The 22,440-nt window shown below is 39.1% G+C and overlaps 1 protein-coding gene across 1 annotated transcript in view; it reads left to right on the top strand.

The window, feature by feature from the left end:
- Positions 1-22,440, top strand: part of DLGAP2 (DLG associated protein 2) — a gene marked incomplete at its 3' end in the record, with an annotated part of 389,377 nt that overhangs the window by 202,538 nt on the left and 164,399 nt on the right. The window lies entirely within an intron of this gene.

Below are 22,440 nucleotides of genomic sequence, written 5' to 3'. Positions count from 1 at the left end.
CTTGATTTTCGCTTCTGTGTTTTAAGAACGGGAAATTTTCTGAATGGTTTCAAGGGTATGAGAATGACTGTTCAACTTACAGAATACTAGGCAACTACAAATGCTAATGATAATTCAGGCCACGGAATTAATTAATATATTTTGTAAATATTCCAGAAATTTAGCAAAAGTATTTCTATTATTTCTACCCTAAAAATGAATGTCTAAGAAAAACCTCGGGGAATAAAAACTGTAGTCATTACTTCAGTAGGGGTAGAATCGTCTTTCCTCTTTCTCTCCTTTCCTTCTTCCCATGAAAAATATGTGCTGGACTTTGCTATCATACTATTTATATAGAGATTTTGATTGTCTTCCTGTTCCAGCACCTTGATAGTGTGGTTATATTTGATCTGTGTTATTGAGAGCTTCTCCAGTTGCTTTAGCCTTTGCCATTGACTGGGTTTCTATAGAGAACAAAATAACACGGGAGAACTTGTAGTACTGCTTTTGTCACTAATTTCTGAGGAAGTTCTGAGTAGAGAGTGTTTTCTACCTTCTTTTGAATCTTCATTTCCCCTTTCTGCCAGTATTAGCTGTAGTTCTTTCCTAAGGGGGTAGGAAAATCTCCCAGAAGATCAGTGACTGGAAAGGGTTCACTGAGGCAGCTGCAGGCAAATATTTGTAGGTATGACCCTTTCCCGATTTCACATCTATTACAAGACAGTTAACATGAGGATGGTAGTTTATACATAGCAGAAGAATCTGATCCAAATAAAATCCAAGATTTGTTTTGAGAGCAAAACTTTAGTCTGAAAATATGGGGGTTTTTAAGTCAAACAATGGAATATTTTTACAAAACGCAATTCAAAAAATATTTTTTTAAACATGTTATAATTAGGGGATTTCTGTGGTTGCAATAAGGCTGTTATAGATTGCAATAAGCTTTCAGTTTTTCCATTTGTTCTTCTAGTTACAGGAACTTGTCTTTTTCTGGGAAATCAATGCTTAAATTGTAAGAAACTCACAGGCAGCGGTACAGGATGCAAACTAGAACAGAATAAGTGGATGACATTTTGTTCTAGGGTTCATGAGTCTGTCTTACCCCCTCTGGGTACAGATTATGTTTCAGGACATTTGAATAACAGCATAAAAAAAATCAGTTCCCTTTATAGCTAAATGAACTATGAATTAAATTTGTTATCAGATGACCAGTAGCTGCTAAGCATTTTCCAGCTGAGTAAGCTAATAAACCTATTTACTCTTTCTGCACGAGCAAGCACAGGCCCATTAGCTGCAGATGCCTTCAGCAATATTCTTTGACATATAGAAGGTCATTCTGCTTTCATTGTCTTCATATCTTTATAGTTTAATGGTTAGCAAAAAGAACAGCTGCAATAGTTCTATTGAGTAGCTAATTAGTCATTTAAAATTGCAATTGTAGGATTTTTATCTCCTTTAACCTCATTCTGATGGATTAGTGCTTTATATGCGTTTACTTTGAAAACTCTTGATTTAGACTGAAACCACCTGTAGTAATTTAAATTGTCAGAGGCTTTATTAGGATTTGGTAGCAAAAATACCTTGCACATCAAAAGACCTCTTCTCACTCTTGTTCTTTGTTATTCAACATTTGAGTGTTTGCTTGCAAGAACCCTGTCAAGTGGTGGTTCGGGCAGAAGCTAATGGATGATTTTATTTGCCGTGGCTTCTGACAGATACTGCCTACTTTCCCCTTTTGTGACAAGATAGCAGGACGGGTTCAGTTTTCTAATACATTTCTCAGGAACTGTTGCACCCTTTCAAGCTCCTGCAGTAGGGTCACTAGAATGAAAACGCATTATTGCTTTTATTGTCGGTATGGCCATGTTTTCTTCAGCAATTTCAGTTATGGCTGCCACGCTTGCTTCCTGTGCTGTCTTGCAAATATTTCCCAGAAGGACGCAGCCTGTTCACAGTGCAAGTTCAGGACACAAAAAAACATCAGTAGGAGGCAAAAGAACAGATTTCATTTTTTCTTTACGAGAACGATAAACTTCATGATGTTTCTTGTTGAATCTACGGAGTGTTGCTTCTGGACTTATGAGATGTTCTACTTGATCAGAGCAACAGTTGTTTTAAATTCGTATCCTACTGCAAGGAGTAAGATACCTGAAGGAGAAGAATACATTCCCACCCACTCCATCTAGAAAAAGCTCTATTGCGTGCTCTTTTCCCTTCTAGGGAGTTTATATCCTGTATAGTAATATCCAATTGTTCCTATCATTGCCTCAATTTTCATTTTTATTTCTTTTTTTTCTTTTATTACTATGCTATGTAAGCTTCTCGAGCTTATAAGAGGGATTTACATGTCTGCTTACATTTCCTTGGGATTCTCAGTTTTCATTTCACACCTCGATTTGCTTAGAATGATTTCCAAGTTTCTACAGTTCTACCACAACCGGGTAGAACCCTTCTGTAATTTCATGTATCAGGCTGAGGACAAATATTCATAAAATGTTATTTTTACTTTTACTAATGGGCTAAGAAAATGAATTACATTAATAACTATTGATATTTTTACTATTATTATTGTGAAAAGATACTAGAAATACCCTCAAGTTAAGTGACAATAAAATCCAGTTTTAAATCAGTCATTTTTCTGTGGTCATCAGAGATACCCAACTGTTCAGATTTTTGCCAGGGAAAAAAAAAAAAAGTGTAAAGTTACTTAAGTCCTAAATTAAAATTAATATTGACAGTAAACCTTGACCCTGACTGCTAGAGACTTTATGTCGTCAGGTGAACCTTCCTGCCTTAAAGTGATTTATACTGGAAGAAATATGGCTAGTTATAGTCTTTCTTATTGCTGGATCAGTACTGGGCCTTGCTATATATTAAGAAATCTTTACCTTGCTTAGCTTCTGTTTCTATGTGTTCTTTGAGGTCTGCTGGCATTGACTTGTTTGAATGGAAAGGCTCTCCTTTCCTTCGGTTGCCTCACAGCTTTTGGCATACATGCTTTGGTTGCGGCAGAATGTAATCCAGACTTTGCTTCTGCTTTTGCTTATGGCCTCTTCCTGGTGTTAGTAGGATTCAAGTGGTTGGTCTTGCTGAGGGCCTTAAGCTGGTCTTTCTCAATTCTCTGGTTAACGCATGTGCGAGGAAATTGCAAGTCCCTGTTGTGTGAGAAGTTTATAACTGTATGGCATGGTAAAGTGTTTCTCAATGCCTTTGAAATTCTTATCTCAAAACTTCTCAAGTATCATTTCCTTTCCACAAATTTTGAGAGTTTGAAGAGCTCTTATATATGAACAGTCTTATGTGTAAACGCATAGGACCAGATTATTTTAAGAGCTCTACTGACTTCCAAAGTCTCCATCAATTTATTCTCTGCAAACCTGACCTCTAGACCCAGTATTTGAAAACTTGTATTATTAGAGTTTTTGTTCCATACCATACTTTATTCTGTTAAACGGCTATCTAGGAATATTATTTTATTTTCTGAATGTGGTGATGAAGCTGCCAGTAAATAATTCTTCAGTAAGTACATCTAGGGTGAGTACACAATCGCCGAACTTCCATAAAGAATATACCAAATAACTGATAACATAAAATCTTTGTATTTGCGCTGAGGGAGCATAGTTACAGTAGGAACAAAACATTTGAGATCAAAAATATACATGTACCACAAAACCTGAAACAAAATGTGGTTTCAGAATAAGAACAGAGTTTTAAATAGGGGGACACTGACTGCAGTATTTTTTTTGAAGAACATACACTTTCATGTATAGAACATACACTTTTTTTTTACACTTTCATGTAGAGAAACTTAGTGGTGCGAAACAGTTTTACCTAAGTGAGCATAGTCTTGTAATTCTTTAAGCAATTTTTAATAAAAAAGTTATGCCAAAATCTGCTGGAAATGGGGGGAAATTCTGGGCCTTGAATCAATGAAACCTTTTGCTGTGTACCTCGTGGCTTGTGCTGCGCATCTAATGGCACCTCAGAAATGGTGTCAAGGGTCTTCACATTCTAAAGCCAGCCTTCTTTGAGCAGGAAAACGCGTGAAAACAGAAAAACGTCGAAATGACTGGGCTAAAATAAATGGTGTTTGTTCACTGATTTCCCTCCGTCCCCCGTGTCCTCGCAGGTAGCAGGAGTCCTTTCTTCCCATCCTGCTCCCAGCCCAGGAAGCTTTCAGTTGACACTAGGAGAAGTCTCTCTTTCCGTGGAGCCTGGCTGGGTGCCCGTGCTGTGAGAGGCATACCCACCTCCGCCATCGGCTCTGTTTGCCACCCTCACCCCACCTGTCCCTCTTCTTCTGGCCCCGTGCTTGAGACCTCTCTCCTAGAGTGCATTTCTGCACTTCCCTGGGGAGGATCAGCCCTGCCATCCCTCCGCACGCTTCACCAGATGGATGGTGCAGCCACCAGGAGAAGGCAAACATGACCTTTCTCTCAGCTCTTCAGCCATAGCCCATTTAAAGAATGTAGCATCATATGAAATAAATAAAATAGACATGGTCTGTCACAGTCAAACTGATTTTTCTCTTTTAGGAAAGTTCAGAAGACAGTTTGGGGACCAGACGCTGTAACTGGAAATCATACTATGCTTCCCTTTCTGTAATCCATACAGTGACATTTCTAGGACAATCCTAGGTTGTCTTATTATGAATATATTATAATATTCACAACTTCTGATTCAAATTTAGCTTTTCAAAGTGTCTGAGTCCCATATATAGGCAACAGAGAGAAGCATGTGTCATTGAAGACAATCAGAAGGATTTTTTCTCTCTGTTGACACGATGGTGCTTACTTCCAGAGAAGTGATTCACTAGGTATAAATTAGGGAGCTATTCAGTGTTTGGTTTTCTCTGGGGACCAATTTGAATTAAAGCTAGCCCTCCTTACATGAATGCTTATTCTTGTCACGGTACTGCCATTCACTCTCTCCTCAGTCTTTCTCCTGCAGCTCTTAGGCTGCGGTCTGAAAGCTGATGTTAAGCTGATTACCAAGGTGATCCCTCCCCAAATAATTTCTTTTTAACTTTAAAAATTTCCGTAGCATGATTTACCACACAGCCCCACAGATTGCTGCACACGCAATAATTCATCCATTATAGTGCAAGATCATAAATCTAACATATTTACTCGCTGGTCCTGCCAGCCCTGTGCTAGGTTTCAAAACAAAGCTAAAGCCCCACAGCCTCAGTTACCATGTCCTACCAGTGTTGTTCTGTTTTAGCTACAAAACATTGAATTTCTGTACTTTTGACACACTTGAGCACAGGTTTTGTGTGAGCTCTTCACACCGTTTCTCTTCTTGCTAGAGGCAGTTTCACAGTCCTTCCCAGTCAGAAGTATCATCGCAATTTTCATACGCTTTCACAGCGGCAGTAAAAGGCTGGTGAAATACAGCTAACTGGAAATGTAAGCTTTATGAGCAGTGTCTGAATTCTGAGCTCGGTGTCATTAACTGAGACAAGAACGGAAAATAGGGTTATTATATTTAACAGAAAATAGACCTCTGGAGTGTGTCCTTCATTCTCCTTCTTATTTTTGTATGACTTGTATTTAATGCACTTTAAGAAAATAAATGCTAGTATCATCCATGGGTTTGCATCCCTGAATGCAGTGATAAGGGATGTTCCAGCCCCCTGCCACACCAGAATTCCGGGGCAAGGGGGAAATTTATACCCCTGATTTCCTCAAATCCTCCCCCCTCCCATCAGTCCTGCTAACATTCCTTAGACTTTTGTTTGGTATTTTTTCTCGTTTTTCAGATTAAGGGCTCCAAGGAATAATACCCAGAGAGAACTCCCAAGCAGACAAAAAAAAGCCCTCACATTGTATCTAAGTGCTTACTCCAGCTTTTGTCCTGCTGATCTTTGCAGTGCCTTCCTTTGTTTCTGATATACCAAAGAAAGGACTACTTATTAACTGTTTTTTCTGATGATCTTAGTGAAGACTACCTGTAGCATTCCCAAGCTTCACTGAGACTTGAAATTTCTAATAAATCAAAGTTACATTCCTTGGGAAGAGTGAAGCTTTCAGAATAAAAATGACAATAGCAATGTGCTTAGAAATAACAGCAGTGATATGCTTAGAAACAAAATGATTGTGTTAGTAGATGCTTATTACTTAAGGACAATGAAAGAGCAAATCAGGGCTTTATTTCTATGGCTTGTCTATAAGCAAGGGATAAATTGCATTTCTATTGTATCTTATAAGGCAGGTATAAACTTATAAAACAAAATGCAAAACTGCATATATGTAAAGCCCTTTTCATGTCCATTACTTTCCTATGTTATTAAGGTTTCTGTCCAACACGGCTCCTTTCAGTCTCAAGTTGCTCTGACTTTAATGAGGAGCTTCATCACACAGTAGTCTGTAAAAGATGGGGTTTGGGTTGTTTTGGTTTTTTTTACTATGTGAGTGCTTCATTTAGGTTTTAGTATTTGCCACAGTGCTCCCCACAATTCTTTATTGCTCTTAAATGTGATATTCAATTTTCCTTTTTTTACTCATTTCTTTCAGTTTGGTCTAAGCTGAATCAGCACAGGAACCGTGTGAATATGTATTCCATTAAGTAACATGAAGTATTATGTCATGTGAGCTTTAAGGAACCTTTTAAACTTACTTTTCTTTTTATTTTTAAGCTATTTGTATTGCATTGACATTCCTCTTATGTTGACAGATCTACCGTTGACTGACTGGCAAGGACCAATCTAATATTCATTCACAATATTACTAGTAGATCCCTGTAAGAAACAGAACGTACAGTTTCAGAAAAATAGGGCAAGAAAAGAACTGTAAAGAACAGCTGGTCTATCCCCTGCCCCCACAGGATCGGTGATGCTGAACAGATGTTTGGTCTAACCTGGTTTTCGGCGCTTCCAACAATGGAAAGGCCATAATATCCCCAGCAGGTCTGTTCCTCTGCTTCGCTGTCCTTGCTATTAGAAAGTTCAGCTAATGTTTGACCCGAGTCTTACCTGTTTCACAATAAGCTCATTATTTTTTTGCATATGAAAGTTGTAATAGATTATTCCTTCCCTTCAGCAACAACCTTTCATGCAATTGAAGGCTGATACTGTACGCAGTCGGTCTTATCTCTGTTAGACTTAAAAGCAAATACTCTTTCCGTCTTTTCTTATAGGTCATGTTTTCCAGAGTTCTGATCAGTCTCTCCTCTGTACTCTCTCTCCCCTGTCAAATCTGCACATGGCTGAGGCCCTAACCTGTGCTGGATGTGGAAAGAGAACAACTTCCATGTCTTGTGGCTTATGCTCTTTTTTTTATCTCCCACTATGATGCTTATTTTTTTCCAGAAATGGCATGATATTGTCCACTTGTATTTAACTTGTGCTGAACTGTAATAGCAGACACTTCTGTGTAGAACAGGCACATGACTTGTCCTCTATCCAGTGTCTTGCAATTAATTATTCCCTGCTGAGTTCAGCATCTTGTGCTTGTCCTTACTGAATCCAATGCTATTTTATTTATTTTTTCCTGAAGAAATTTCTTTAGTTTTTCGAGATAATTGTAAGCCTGTCCTCATGCTGTCGCAGTGATGTGCTGTCACATCTGACCAAATTGCCATCACCAGTATTGAATGGGGACGCCCCATTTCAACTCTGAACCACTGACTGTGATGCAACATTTTGGCTTTCCATCAATTCAATCCAAAGTAATTTCCTGACCTGTCTTCAGATGGAAGAAGTCAACCCTGGTCTAGGGGAGGTGTCCCTGCCCATGGCAGGGGGGTTGGAACTAGGTGATCTTTAAAGTCCTTTCCAACCCAAACCATTCTATGATTCTAACCCCTGGAAATGTGTCTTTCTCTGTTTTGGTTATAGGAGACTGAACATACAGCATATACAAAATAGCTAAATTTTCATAAACTACATGCAGATATGATTAAAAAGGGAATTTGCTGAAGTGACTCAGCAGACCAGTATATAGAGCTGGGAATGGGCCAGCTCTGGCCAGCTTCTGAATTCCTTGATCTGGCCATTCTGCATCTTTTATTCTTGCCTTTTTATACTGTATTACAAAGGAGGACTTTAACGTGCAGCTGAAATCTAGAAAGGGCAACCTTTGCTATGTGTTTTTATAGAAAATTATTTCTTTTTTTTCCTTGAGACTCTGAGAACTTTCAGAATATAAGTATTGCTGAATGTAATGCAATATTTTAATTTTATTTTTTAAAGCTATTTTTAATTCCAGCACCTACTTTAAGTAAAATACTATGCACCAAATTACCAGGTATCATTTTGAAAACTGCCCTCACAGTTAGGGTTTGAGATAGTATATATTAATTATACTAATGGTGATCGATGTGATTCCAGCTTTTTGAAGTATTTTATATGTTACTGATTATACAGTTTTTCCTTTGGCCTATGTGGGACAAGGTTATTGAAGAGAAAATTTAAAGGAAAGCTGAAGTATATTATTCTCCCTTGTTTTTTCTTTTTCTTTTTTTTTTCTTGAAGCATTTTGTTTCCTGGGCTTTATCAGGGATAAAGTTTGGCAGAATATTTGCACAACCTCTCAGCATTTTCAAGTTCTTGATAGGAATTTTTCAGATCTTGTGTCTAAAGGAAACTGTAATAAAATAATTACTTAAATGAAGGTAATCCCTCTGCCAGTAATCAGAAAGGTTGAAGACTCTCTCATTTTATCTGGTTTTTATCTTACTTTATCTGTCCTCTGAGGAGACAGCACATCAGATGTAGAAAATGCACCAACCCAGACGCAAACATCATTCGTATACTTTACCTCTGTATATAATCAGCAGCAGTAGTTCTTTCACTACGGGTGGCTGGTCTTTGTGTGTGAGCATCTGAGGTTTAACTGTTAGTTCAAACCCATCCAGCTGGCTCATTGGCAAAAGGGCGGTGTGATCCTACTTCAACAGCCTTGTCAATAAAATGATATTGATAATGGAGTCTCTTCCACCTGAAGATACATGCACAATATTGAAGACATTGTTAAAAATTAGGAAACCTTATGAGGAAGACAATTATGGCACCTGCATATCCTGCAGCTGAATCTAGGGGAACTGAGACAGAACCAGGAGTAGTTTTCTGGTGAAGTGCTCAGAGCTGTCTCTCAGGAGGCATTGCTCCATCGCTTTGACTAGCCTGCCACTCACGGTGCCGTAACAACCTGCTGTTCTCTCAGGACCCAGGGTGGCTGCCTGCAGAGCAAAGACGTGAAGAGGAGAAAGCTGATGAGTTGTCAATGTCCTAGTATTTCTCTGATGAGAAAAGAAGTATATTTTATATTTATAATGTGTGAGGAAGAGAGGAAGAGGCCAAGGACCAGGCAAGACCTCGTAGGGAAGAGGAGCGTTAGAATTGAGAAGTGAAGAGAAGCATGTGGGGCCAGACACTGCATGTCCTCGGGACCTCTAGGGACAGGAGCAAACAATAGTTCACCATTGCCACTCTGGTGGCTTAGAACCCATTTTGTTTGTTTGTTTTAGTACAGAGCTGAATCTACTGAAGAAACGTAGGGCAGATATGATAGGGATACCGTTGATCGTAGTTAAAAACTTATCAATATGTTAGCAAATTCTTGCCTCTACATAGTAAGCTTGGGTGAAATGCTGTTTGAATTTATTTAAGAATTAGAAAGCTGTACATTTTCTTCAGAATACATAAGGACTTGAAAACCAAGTCTTGTAGTGCTGTATCAGAAAAGAAAGACAAAGGTAAGAAATTCAAATTCATTTAAGGTTAATCGTGTCTCTTCTGAGATTCTAAGGCCCGTTCTGAGAAACTATCTTGCCTGAGGCTGCTGACTTCAGTTTTCTCTCATCATTAATCTTTCTTACATTGTGTGTCATATTCAGTTGCAGTAAGACAATTAAACTAAGAAATGTGAAAGATAGATATTATCCTCTCCACTTTATGTCAGTGCAATAGTTTTTCTAACAACTAAATCACTGCAAGTTTTGTAGGACACAAAAAACATAGCTCCCTTTCCTGAAAGTAATTTTATTGATAATAAGTGCCTGAAAACAATCAGATCTTCTGGAATCTTTTTGACCAAGGGTAGTACAAATTACATGTCTTATTATTTTAACAACAGGTCCTCTCATAAAATTCAGTTGTATCTGGTTAAATGCTACGATTAACGACAGGACAAGAATCAAAAGTTGTTTGGACTGTTTTTCTTGTGTTTTTTTTTTCCCTTTTTACATTATAACCAAAGTTCCTGACAGGCACGCTATAAAATACAATGACAAAGCACTTTTACCAAAGGAAATTGACATTGCCAATAGGAACAAGTGTTATCGGAGTTTTTTTAAGTTTTCTAAATTGCAGGATTTCTTTTATTTTGTTTATGGTAGATCTCCAGAGTTGTGAGGTTGGGTTTTGGGGGGTTTTTGAGGGGTTTGTTTTTATGGTTCTCATGATATCAAAATTAATGTTGCATGGAATTTCACATTCATAATATACCCAGATGAGAAGATATTGTTTCTACAATGGTTAACCTGTTCATTTTGGAGGCAGATCTATTTCCATATTAAAGTTGGTTTAAAAAGAAATAAAATGCAGCCTTCCTATTGTTAGGTGTTTTGTTCAAGTAAACTCCAGAATATAATATGTAGATATGCTAAAATATGAGAGGAAGTCTTTGTCATTTAGACAAGATGAGCTCAAATTACACACTGCAGACCAGACTTGGCCTTCAAATACCGTTATTTTTAGGATATTCTGATAAGTCTTTCCCTTCCATTTGAAACTGCTGATTTTTAAAAGACTGAGTCTGTCCCAGAGAACAAAGCAGTTTCAGTGCATGTTCTTTGGAAAAGCTTTTCAAAGCCTAAGTTGGTGAAAGTGAAAGAAGCCCATGACAATTTGGCTGCTTGCTTATTTGCATGTCAGGGCCCAGAATTAACTCGTAGGTTATGGATATCTATCCTGGATTTAGAGATGGTAGCTGAACTGTTTGCTCCGTTTTACCTGTGCGTTCATGCATTTTACAATACTGTTCTGAAGAGTCATACCTAGGATTTAGCTTTTGATTAAATAGTTGTTATTTCGTCTTATAGTTGAGTATTTAAAATCTACGAAACCACTTTTGATGGTGAACCATATTCCGTACTGGAGTAATTCCACTGACTCCAATGCGTTACCTCATGAAGTAACTTTTCTCCTCTGGTTATATTCTGCATGAAAAATGTTGAAAGCACAAAACTGTGCTGAAAGAATGCTAAACCAACCGAGTGAAGCAATCAAATCTGGAAATGCCTGTGGGCAAAAGCCAATTCAGCCTTTACTTCAGTCCCTTGTGCATAGAGATTTTAATTACATTATCACAAACTTTTCCCCATGAAATCCCTTCTCCTGTTTCATGGTCTTTTCTTTCTGAATTCAGTGCAATTCTTACGGCTATGAAATCAAAGGGAGTCTTGCCGTCATTTCTGATAGAACTCTGGGGTTTATCGCTGAAAACATTGACAACTTTCTTAAATCACCAGTTCAGAAGCTGACTATTCAGTGAATGAGACATGAACAACACATCATCACGGCAATTCTTATTGGGTGCTGCCTTGCGTTATAGGCTGTTGACCCGTTCCTATAGTCTTTTTTTAGATGGTGGAGGTTCCTTTGTCCCTCTGTCTCCATGATCGCGGTGGGAAGAGGTCAGTTAGTTAAGGCGGCAAGCTCTGTGAGTTATATTTATTTGTTTTGATAAAGGCTTTCTCTCAGGAAAAGAAATTCAAAGAAAACAGCAGCTTGGCGTGATGTGGACTTGTCAACTTGGGCCCTGAAGCATAGTAGCTACGTTCAAATGGCTTTGGACTACAGCTATTAATCTTGAAATGGCTTATTAGCTCAGAGGCAATGTGTCGTGAATGTGCCTCTGCTACTTCATGATCCAAGTCGCTACGCGTGGAGTCAACGGGGGCCTCTGCAACACGCTCTCCTTTGCTCCTCTTTCTGGCCTGCATAAACAGGGCCACAGCCGTGCTTCTTGGGCAAAGTCACGCAAATTGCCTGGAATTGATAAACTTTCCTAACTTCCATTGCTTCCTCTAACAGCCTGGCTAGTTCATACTTCTCTCCATTGCATGCAGTGTGGAAACCCGTGAAATGGAGTAGCCTATTTCATATTTTGAACTTTTGTGGTATGTAGCTTTAACACGGTTCTCACCTCCTTCCAGGCCCTTTATGCTACCAGCAGAGAAAAATATATTTTCTGTCTTTCCCCCCCCCCCCCCGCAAGAAAATCATGTCGATTTTAAAAATAAAAGTTTCTTTGGCATTTCCCCCCTTGAAGTTGTCTTTCACAAGCCTTTAACAGACCCATCTGTATTGCAAGTACTGCGATATGACAGGACAGAAGGAAAACCTGCACCTGCTGCTCTTCTCATTGACGTCACTCTCGAGAAAACTCAATAAGAGCAGGACTGTGGCTAAACGTTTTCAAAGATGTAATTAATTTTAACACAGTCTCTTCACATATTGCCACAGGCTTGAAAAGGTTTAACTAAACTTAAAGTTTGAAGAGGCAGTGAGCAGTAATGAGAAAGTAAAAACAAAATAGCAGTCACCATTTTATGGTAGCATAATGTTTTAACATCTATGTCAACTGATTATCTTCAAAATATTAAGAAAATGCTGTCTTAATTTCCAGAGTACACAAAGCAGTTGTCAGCGCACACCGGTTTTCTGAACTCAGATCCAGATGAGAGCTAAGGAAGCCTTTTGCAATGGAAGCTGTTTTCTTCCATGTGTACATAATACAGCTGCTCCCCAGAAAGGATATTTTTCTCAAACAAATAGAGTCCAAGTATTTGTTGACCTGACATAAACTTTAAACCTCCTACACAGTACTCATGTTATAAGTGACAAAATTATCCATTTTAGCTTTGATGATTTAAAAGCCCTGAGAGATCTGTGCAATTATTCTTTGAAATATCTTGGAAGCAGAATTAATACCAAATAACATTGCTTATGTTTGTGTTGTTCCACTAGTGCGGTTCTTGAATGCTGTTTGAAGTTCAGTGCCATTTAGAACAAATTTCTCATGCTTTCACTTTCAGCCCTTCTTAAGTTTTGTGGTCCTTATATAGGAAATGCATTTGCATTTCATGTAGAAAGTCAGTTTGCAGGTGTTTTGGGTGGTTTGTTTTTTCTAAGTTAATATTTAACAACTTTTTTTTCCCTTTTTTCCCTTTGTATATCTTCTGGGATGTAGAAGTGCTACATTCCTGTAGCCCTAATCAGCCTCTCTTGTATTTCAGTTTTAGAGATTACAAAATGTATGCATAGACTTTGCCAAAGCTCTTCTAACTTTTCCTTCTGGAAAGGCATTATCTGTTAGCAAACTTCTGGGCTTGCCTCATGGAAATGCTTCATTGCCTGCACTTTTAATGATTTTTTTTTTCCCTTTAAGTATTTAAGTAGGTGCTTCCCCCCCACACTAGCTTTTGCAAATCTAATGTGCTTAGAAGACTCAGCTTGTTTAGTATAAGGGGAATCGTCCTAATATTTATCGAGTCACTGAGTCCGCTTTGTCATATAAAGCTCAACTTGGTACTTTACATGTCAATGTATAAACATAGTTATTTAGTCTCTCTGAAACCGGGCAGGGCATCAAAGGCTTGAAAGATTGCTTAATAATAAGTACTCGGTTTTATCTGATAAAAGGAAAAAAAGACAGGAGAATGAATATGAAAAAATACAGTGGCTTGGCCAGCAGAAGGTAATGAATGATATATGAAAACCAGATCAAGCTGAGCACAAACCTGAAAGCAATCTGACAGGAGTTAGAGGAAGGAAGTTGATGCTGAGGTGAAAATGAGAGAAAATTATCTTTTGTTTAGAAACGCCTGCTGATTCAAGATCTTATATTTATATAAATTTCAAGGAAAAAGCAAAGTTACTAAAAACAGCAGAAGTATGAGAGAAGAGGCATTTCCAGAACAAGAGAAAGAATGAGATATACTGAAAGAATCTGACAACACGAAGAAGCAGCTTTCGAAAGACATGTCATAGTGTTTGACATGAATAGCGGTGTAAAGTGGAACAGTTGGATTTCACAGGATTTCGTGCCTTTCTCATGCAGAAAGCAGATTTCAAAAGGGACTGCAATAAAACTGAGCAGATCTATTATTTTGCAGTTCACTTTTCAGGAGACTGATTTTTTTTTAAACATTTAATTTTATTTTTTGGTATAGTATTATTAAACCTCTGTTTGAGACTCCTCACTTGCTCAGTGCCTACCTCCAGAATTTCATCAGATTTCACAAATGTATCAACATTACATAAATAGGTTGATTTTTATTTAGCATATTTTTTTTTCATCTATTGTATGGTTTTCTGGTCTGGAAAAATTGATAGCTTGATATTTCTGGGAGTCGTGATATCATCATATCATGATGTGGTTTATGTCATTGCTTCTCCTGAGTCATGGAATGTGTATGCTCCACATTAATGCAAAATAAATTTATGTTTTAACTTTACATATGGGAAGAGAGTGTGATTGAATGCATAGGTCAGATTCAACTAGACTCTCAAAAACCAACCAGTTATTTGCTGTCAGATATTGAAACTCCACCAACAAATAGCAACTTCTCAGAAGTTAAATAAGTATAAAGAGCTCGTGGCTGTCTGTGTTAGCCATCTCCTTAGTTTGGCAACTGTGTTGTTTCTGTATGGTCTTTTTCAGACAGATAGGACAGAGTTATACTTGCCTTTTGAGCCAGCAGGATAAAAATCAGCTCTGACCCACAGTTAAGGCTTTAGGTTAGCAGCTCAAGAATAATACTGTACTAACCACGGCTCCACAGATCCTGGATATGTGCAGGCTTTAGTTCTGACAGGACTGGAATAAATTTACAAGTGTCCTTAAAAAAAATCAGTTAAAATTAAAACTTTCTAGAAAGTTTAAAATGTGAGGTGTTGGCTGTTCAACGGCCAGCCATACATCATTTCAAAAGCGCTCCTGAGTTTAAAACTGTTTGTAGACGTACTAAGAAGTTGAAGTACATTAGGCAATTAGTTCTTTCACCTCTTTCATGGCTAAACCAGCTGTACAAGTGGAATCCACTGAGGTGAAAGTATGAATAGTGTTTGTACTGATGTTTCTGAGAAACTTTTTCATTTCTATGCAGGAGTTTGTTTTACATATGTACACTCTGAACTTGAGTGGGATTTAGGAGCTGCAGAGCTCCCAGTTACAGCGTGCCTGTAGGTACCGTGTACCTTCCGCAAAGGGTTGGGGTTATTACATGTGGTGAGGGCAGCACGCCTGTGGTAGTCCTCTGGGAAATCCTGGCTCAATGCAGGGCAGTAAGGATGTGGTGAAGTGCAGGGGGTTCCAAATTACAGTACACCTACCACTGATGATAGGTGTCCTCCATCACTGCTATCAAAGTGCCAGTGAATGCTGCCTAAATAAAGTCTCTCTGCACTCGAGTGGAGTGGGTGCTGCTGCTGCTGTCAGCGCAGTATCCATCACTGCAGGAAGCCAGGGCTAGGATTTCAGCCGTCGTGTACTTTAAGTTTCCTGATGAGAGCTCCTTTGGAAAGCATTAACGTTCCGATCTTGAGATGGCTGTATGCAGCTGTAGGTTCTACAACATCTTTTAAGATGTTATTTAAAAACCCTGTATGGAGTTTGGATAAACCAGTCCTGAGGCTATGATTATACCAGGAAGCGTGAAGCAGGCAGCTTGCTTGAGATCAGCAGAAGGAGAAAATGGATTAATGATGGCTTTCAAAATGTAGGGAAACTGGTTTGGTTTTTTTTTATTTTTAATTGGTGGTTGTTTTTCTTTAGTTTTTTAAAGTGGGATAGAGTAAACAAATGAGGAAAACATAAGTTGTGGAGGAAGAGGAGCAGACCACGATCCCATTAAGCTGGCCGGGTTCAGTAGATCCCAGTTTTTTCTTCTCTGAAGTATGTTACCCACTCTGGATGTACTAAAGGAGCTCAGTCAAGTCAAACTAGGCATGGAGGATACATTTACAATCAACTCAGTCCATATCCCAAATATTTTTTTATGTAATCTAAAGGTTTTTTTTAAATTTTTTTGGAATGTAATATGAAATTTTATTCTGTATAAAGGGTGGTGACATTTTAATCCCCAAACCCCTAATAAATACAGCTTCGGGAACACAGAAATGAAATTATTCTAAGGAAACTAGGGACAATACATTTAATTAATATTTTCTATCCAAGGGAAAGGGGTGCCAAAAAGTTAGCTGTATCTTAAGAGAGTTTTTTTGTTTTAATAAGATGCTTTAATAAATCTGGAAGTGTATTTTCTTCCTTTATCATGTTATTTTGAATAGAATCTTTTAAGGATAATGTACATTTGTATTACCAGCTCTTGTGATTATCACAACGACTATATAAGGATAAATATGCATCTGGAATAACAGGATTTTAGGTCTCCTACTAGTTGCTTCTGCTAAAGCATATCGCGTAGCAGGGGACAGGCTGCATTGCATAAAGTGCCTTTTGTGTGAGCTTGCGTGAGTGATTTCTATGGGTGCCTCGGTGTATGGATGGAGAAAGTGATGAGGATACAGCAGGCTGCAGAGAGCAGCGTGCAGCAGTCTCCCAGGCACTGATAAGCTCCTGAGATTGGCAGTCTGGCTGGATCTGCAAGAACTGATAAACTTGGGGCACCAAAAGTTGGCCACACCTGGGCACCTGCCCACACCGGCATCGACGGCCAGTTGTGTAAATGGGCCCACGTTCAAGAGGGCGCTGCTGCTACGTGCGGCCAGGCTGCAGGATTACATACGCACCTGATGAAATGAAGGACCCTTTGAGGGACTTTCTGGACACCCACCTAAGAGCCCCTGTGGGCTGTTACGACCCTGCACCTCTGCGCCAAGAGCTGGGGTTGGCCTCCCCGCCATGCAGGAGTGAGGAACCGTGAGTGCGTGTGCAAGCGCAAGAGTGAGCTGTGTGAACAGACCTGCACGGGCAGTGTGAATGGTTACCAGCTATTAATAATAACGGATGGATTCCGTTAATAAGAGCAGCCTTATTACTAAAAGCTCTCCTAATCAATATAGTTCGGCGATCTTTCTCCCTCGATTCAATCCCTTCATCAAGGAAAAATGCATTTCTTTCTCCTGGTCTGTCAACACTGCAGCCATGTGCAGCCCATGGGTTGTTTCAACAATTGGTACTATCTCACAGAATCACAGAATGGCTGAGGTTGAAAGGGACCTCTGGAAGTCATCTGGTCCAACCCCCTCTGCAGGATGCTCCAGGAGCATGTCCAGATGGCTTTTGAATAACTCCAGGGAGGGAAACTCCACAGCCACTGCTCAGTCACTCTCACAGGAAAAAAAGTGTTTCCTGGTGTTCAGATGGAGCCTTCTGTGTTTCAGTTGGTGCCCATTGTCCAAGCTCTTGCTGGAATAACATTAAATCAGAAGGCAAATACAAGGCTGCAAGCATCATCCTGTGGAAGTGTACTATGATTTTAAGAGAGTGGAGAAAACGACCAGCGAGTTTTTGCACTAGAGGCAAAAGGACAAAGTTTATTTTTGTCTAGGACCTATTTGAACCAACCATTTCAGAGATCAGAGGCTATCAGATTTACAAACCGCAAAACCGCTAATATTCCATGCCTAAATCATTCGCATACCATCCTTGTGGCTGTCTCAGATCCACATCCATAGATGTAGATTATTTTCCTCAAAATTTTCCTTTCGTGGTGAGATTCAGCTCCGAACACCTACACTATAGGTTATGTAGGTAGCTGTCTGAGCTCCCGCTATGGTTATTAAAGGTCTTGTCCATGGAAAGAGCCATTCTAACTATTCATCTGACCAAGTTTTGTTTCTGCTTTTTGGTGTCAGTAATTAACTCAGTTTCAGCTGCTTTTTCATCAGAGCTAATGGAAGCTCACACACCTTGCTTAGATGTAGACACCTCTACTGAAGAAAAGTAAATTTGAATCCCAGTCTTAATGGTACCACAGAAAAGAAAACTGGCAGAATGAAACCCTGGTTAACACCGTAGGTGTGATCTACCTGTCCCAATATGATGCAGGGGTTTTTTTTCAATAGATTTATGGTATCAGGTTGACTCAGAGAAATAAACAGGCTTTGTAATGTCTTATGGTTAAGTCTTCATAACTAACTGTTCAGCTCTTTTTTCCTTTCTTTGAATTATCTCCAAGAGTAAAAATAAGTTCCAACAACCAGTGCAAGTGAGCGGCAGGTTTGTATGATTGTGATTGTACTACTATGAATTCCCGAGTGCAACTTTTATGCTAACTCTTTTTTTCTTCTCATCGGGGAAATTCTCACAGAAAAGGTTTACATTCCCATTAAAATGGTAATTGTGCTGTTAACAGGATTGGTGGCAAATGAATGCAATAATATATCAATGGAAATAAGAAAGAGCCTGAAAACAGTTTTATTGCAGTAGGTTAGGGGCACAGCAGCAGGATAATGATAAATAGTGCAGACCCAAGTCTAGGCAACAGGACTGTTTAAGAGTCATCTCTACCGCAAAAACAGCTTTTTAGTGAATAATGCACATCATTTCCAAAGCTGAAGGAAACTTTCCCCCTCTAGAGGCTAATGCAAAGAACTGCTTACCTACTTCTAGTTTAGCCTCTGGCTTTAGTTTTGGGTAGTACCAAATTAACCCCCAAATCTGAGTGTGGCCAAACTCACAATGCAAATCCAGTTCTAGGAGTTATATGCCAATAGTTTTCACTGACCTGATTGTCAAAGCTACATTTGTAACTTCTGGTTAACGAAAGCCATCTCACAGCTTCAGCCACTGCAGGTACACGTCAGTTCTTTACTTTCTTCTTTGTGACCAGCCTTTTTTATTTCTCTCCCTTCATACTCCCAATTTTATAAGAGTCTGGAGATCACTCCTCTCTTTAAAGAAGACATGAGCTTTGCAGAATTCGTGGTCGACGTGCTGTGCACATCCACAATGGTGCCAAATGCTGTGCACATCCCACAACTGCTACCCAGTTATGGGCTTTTAGTGAAATACCATTGAGTCTAACTGTGGAAGTTTAGCAAAGCGGAGACACTCATTTCCTGCTGGCAATATCTATTGAACACTTAGAAGCAGGAAGAAATCTTGTCTTTTCAAAAGACCGTGATTTAGCATTCATTTAGCTTCTCCTAACCTTTCTAAGCAGGTATCAGCTCCCAGAGATGGTTTGGTATTTCATCATCTCACTGTCAATGCCATGGAAAGCCCTTAATGTTAAATGACTTCAATGTGCTCTGCATCTTAAATATGTTTTCCCGTGCACTGTAAAAATCATCCCTTCCATTCAGTTGGGGCTGATACTCTGCCAGCGCGTGTCAGTGGCAGCTATACCGTGGTACCATTTGATATTTTACTGTAAGCACAGCACTAGGAGTACCATGCGAGCGGAAGTCAAAGGTTGTGTACTGGATTGTGCAGTGTACGCTGTTTTTGAAAGATGAGGAACAGAGCCCTGGAGGCAAAATATAGACAGGACTCCATCTTTGCTAATCAGCGCTAGGAAAAAACAATTGGCTTACTGGCATGAAAAGCTTGTACCATCTCCAACATCTGTTTTGCACGGAGCTAATGAAATGAATGTGGCACACCAAAGACACTGCCTGTTGAGAAGTACATCCTTTTTCCCTTTTTAAAAATCATGCTGTGCAATATAACTGGAAGTCAGCTTTTGTCATCAAGTCACTGTTTTTTCTACTTAAATCAATGACTTCTAGTATGAATCAGGTATGGATTGCATGAGTATAACTCGTTGCTAATTCCTGCTGTGGATGTGCTAGCCATTTTGCCTTAAAAAGGGGATGGAAAGATGTGTTTCATCTGTGTGTACTCCACTTTCATCTCATATTCTTGTTTTTTGGTTAGAAAGTCTTATGTATGAAAATAAAAGTGAATGGTGCCAAATCAGGCCAATTCATTAACTAAATGTAACGGAGGAAAATTGGATTCCACCTTGACCAGGCTTACTTAGTTGAAAATCAGTCCAAGAAACCGTGAAGTCTTCTGAACAATAACAGGAAGTGTTGATTTTTTCCTGCCCTTGGAGTCCACAGAAGAGTAGAAGAAATCTTATGGCAGAGGCTGAACACCCTGGGTGTTTCAGTCACAGCAAAGGTTTCATTCCATTATAACTCCAGTAATTGCATGTATTGAAGTCTAGCAGGGAAATGCCGCACACTGTATTTATCTTTATATGGGAAACTTTACATTGCCTGCCTATGCGGTGTCAGCTTATATCATTCTTTGTGAAATGTAATGATGGAATTGGGGCATGTGGATCATGATTTGTGGGTTCAATATACCATAAACTCTTCTGGTTTCAGCTGGCAAAGTAGGTCTGATTTTATTTAACGGTTCACACAGAACATGCGCTCAGGTGACAAACGGCCTTGTTTTCAGTTAGTGTAGGTCGACTTGTAAGAAAACAAACACATCCACAATTTACATCATTAGCTTAACACAGAGTGGCACAAAGTAGTGCTGGTTTATGCTGGGACAAGTTCCTAATTAATTTGCATTAAGTTATCTGCATCAGTTTCAGAATAGCATTTCTGAATAGTGATTTCTGCTGCAAGCCGCAGTACGTACATGCACTTCTCAGAACCAACTCCCACTTTTTTGCTTTAGGTCGTTGGTTTCTTTCTGTTAAATCCCAGTGTCAGAGTAGATATTGTTCCATTGCTATAGGAAGAAGACTTTTACCCCCCTCCCTGTTCTTTTTCTTGGATTTTAAGGTTTTGCATCAGGATACTTTAATCAATAAAATGAGATAGAACAGGTGTTTTCTAACATGTTATTGCTGTGGGAAGATGTGCAGCCACAGCATGTGCACAGTGACAGCAGTTTGGGCAATTCAAGTATTACACTTTTTTGGGGGATGATCCAGATTTGCATGGTGGCTGCATCCAGTCTCTGTGCTTTCAGAGAGCGGTCACTGCATAGCTAGGTACTCCATTTATGTATAATCTATTTTTGGTGGGGTTTTTATGGGCTTCTAGGGGGCAACAACATTCTCATGTCTCTCAGGCTCTGGAAGGAAAAATGCTGAGATTAGTTTTTCTTTCTGCTGTAGTTCATGATAAAGTTTAGTATGATTAAGCTTGAGAGCCTGCAAGTGGTAGGTAATGCATTGTGTACGCTATCTCGGATTTCGGAAAGCAATTCTCTCTAGTACATTTATCACATTTTGGGTTGGTTTTCTCCCATGTTCACTTGCAATGTTAAGCATGTTCTCAGACCTCAGGAAATTTGTCTCATTTAAACAGTTATAAATTATTAAAGCCAAGCACGCTTTCCTCCTGTCTTCCAGTAGGAGAAGTTGTGTATCCAGGAGTTCATTGGTAAATATTTTCCCAGCGATTTTTAGAATCAGTTACTGTATTAGAAGAAGTTCAGGATTTCTGTGGCTTAAACCTTTAACCTATAATCTTGTACCTGTTGATTGGTGCAATGAGGAAACAAAATCATTTTTTAAGATGAAGTAGTTTAAAAATGCTACGATAAGTTTCTAATGAAGTGCCTAGATGGCCTAACTACTTTTTTTCCAGGCACTGCTAATAAATATATTCCATTCCTATAAATGCCAAAGGAGCTCATGTGTACACATAGCAAGGGAAATTGGTCAGCCACCATCTGCCTGTTGTGCTTTTCCATGAGAACGTAGCTACTGCATCCCTCTGCCATCCCACTTGTGAGATGATGGGAAGGAGGACAGTCTGAGGGTCGCCCATACTATCTTGGTGAGCTAATTGGGAACTGGTGGACTGCTCCTAGAAACAGGGCTTGTTTTCCAATTGTGCTCACATCACTGTCTTGCATGAGGGAACACTACCTACGAAAGGGGTTTTTTTTGGACAGGTATGTCTGAGAATTAGCCTTACACCTTGGTAATGCAATAGCAATACTAGCTGGTACTGTGACTATATTTTATCAGAGCTAACTACTCTTTTAGTTCTGGCCATAGTTTTACAAGTGAATCTTTAAGTGTAACTCCTCGAAGTTACTAAATGTGTTTCTCTTAAGAAAATGGAATTTCCAAAGGTGAGGCAAAGCCCTGCAAAGATGACATTCTGAATTCTGGTCCCAGTCCAAGCTGGGAGTCAGACAAGGAGTCATTCTGGTGCCACCAGTGCCACTCGTGTGCCTTCCTGCTCTCTATTCAGATGGGAGTCGACTAGTGAAGCCCTAATTTATGCTTTCCGGTGTCAGCCAGAATACTTCCAGCTCGATTTCTTTTTTAAAACAGTCATTTTTTGAAAAAGATATGAAAAAATGAACACTAGGATAGGCCAAATTAATTGTGTTATTTGTTCTGATCAGGAAAGAAAATCTTATTTTTAAAATGGCATAATCTAAGAAACATTCTGCAGATTTCTAATTATTGTTTTATGTACAATCTCAGAACAAATGCTTATACACTAGATATAAGCTTGAAAGCAGACGTTCATTAAAAAATATTGTAAAATTCTTATCT

This window comes from Vanellus vanellus (genome assembly GCF_965231255.1).
Source record: "Vanellus vanellus genome assembly, chromosome: 3".
NCBI lineage: Eukaryota > Metazoa > Chordata > Aves > Charadriiformes > Charadriidae > Vanellus > Vanellus vanellus.
Note: the sequence above shows the minus strand (reverse complement) of the source record. Positions and strands in the feature narration are given on the sequence as shown.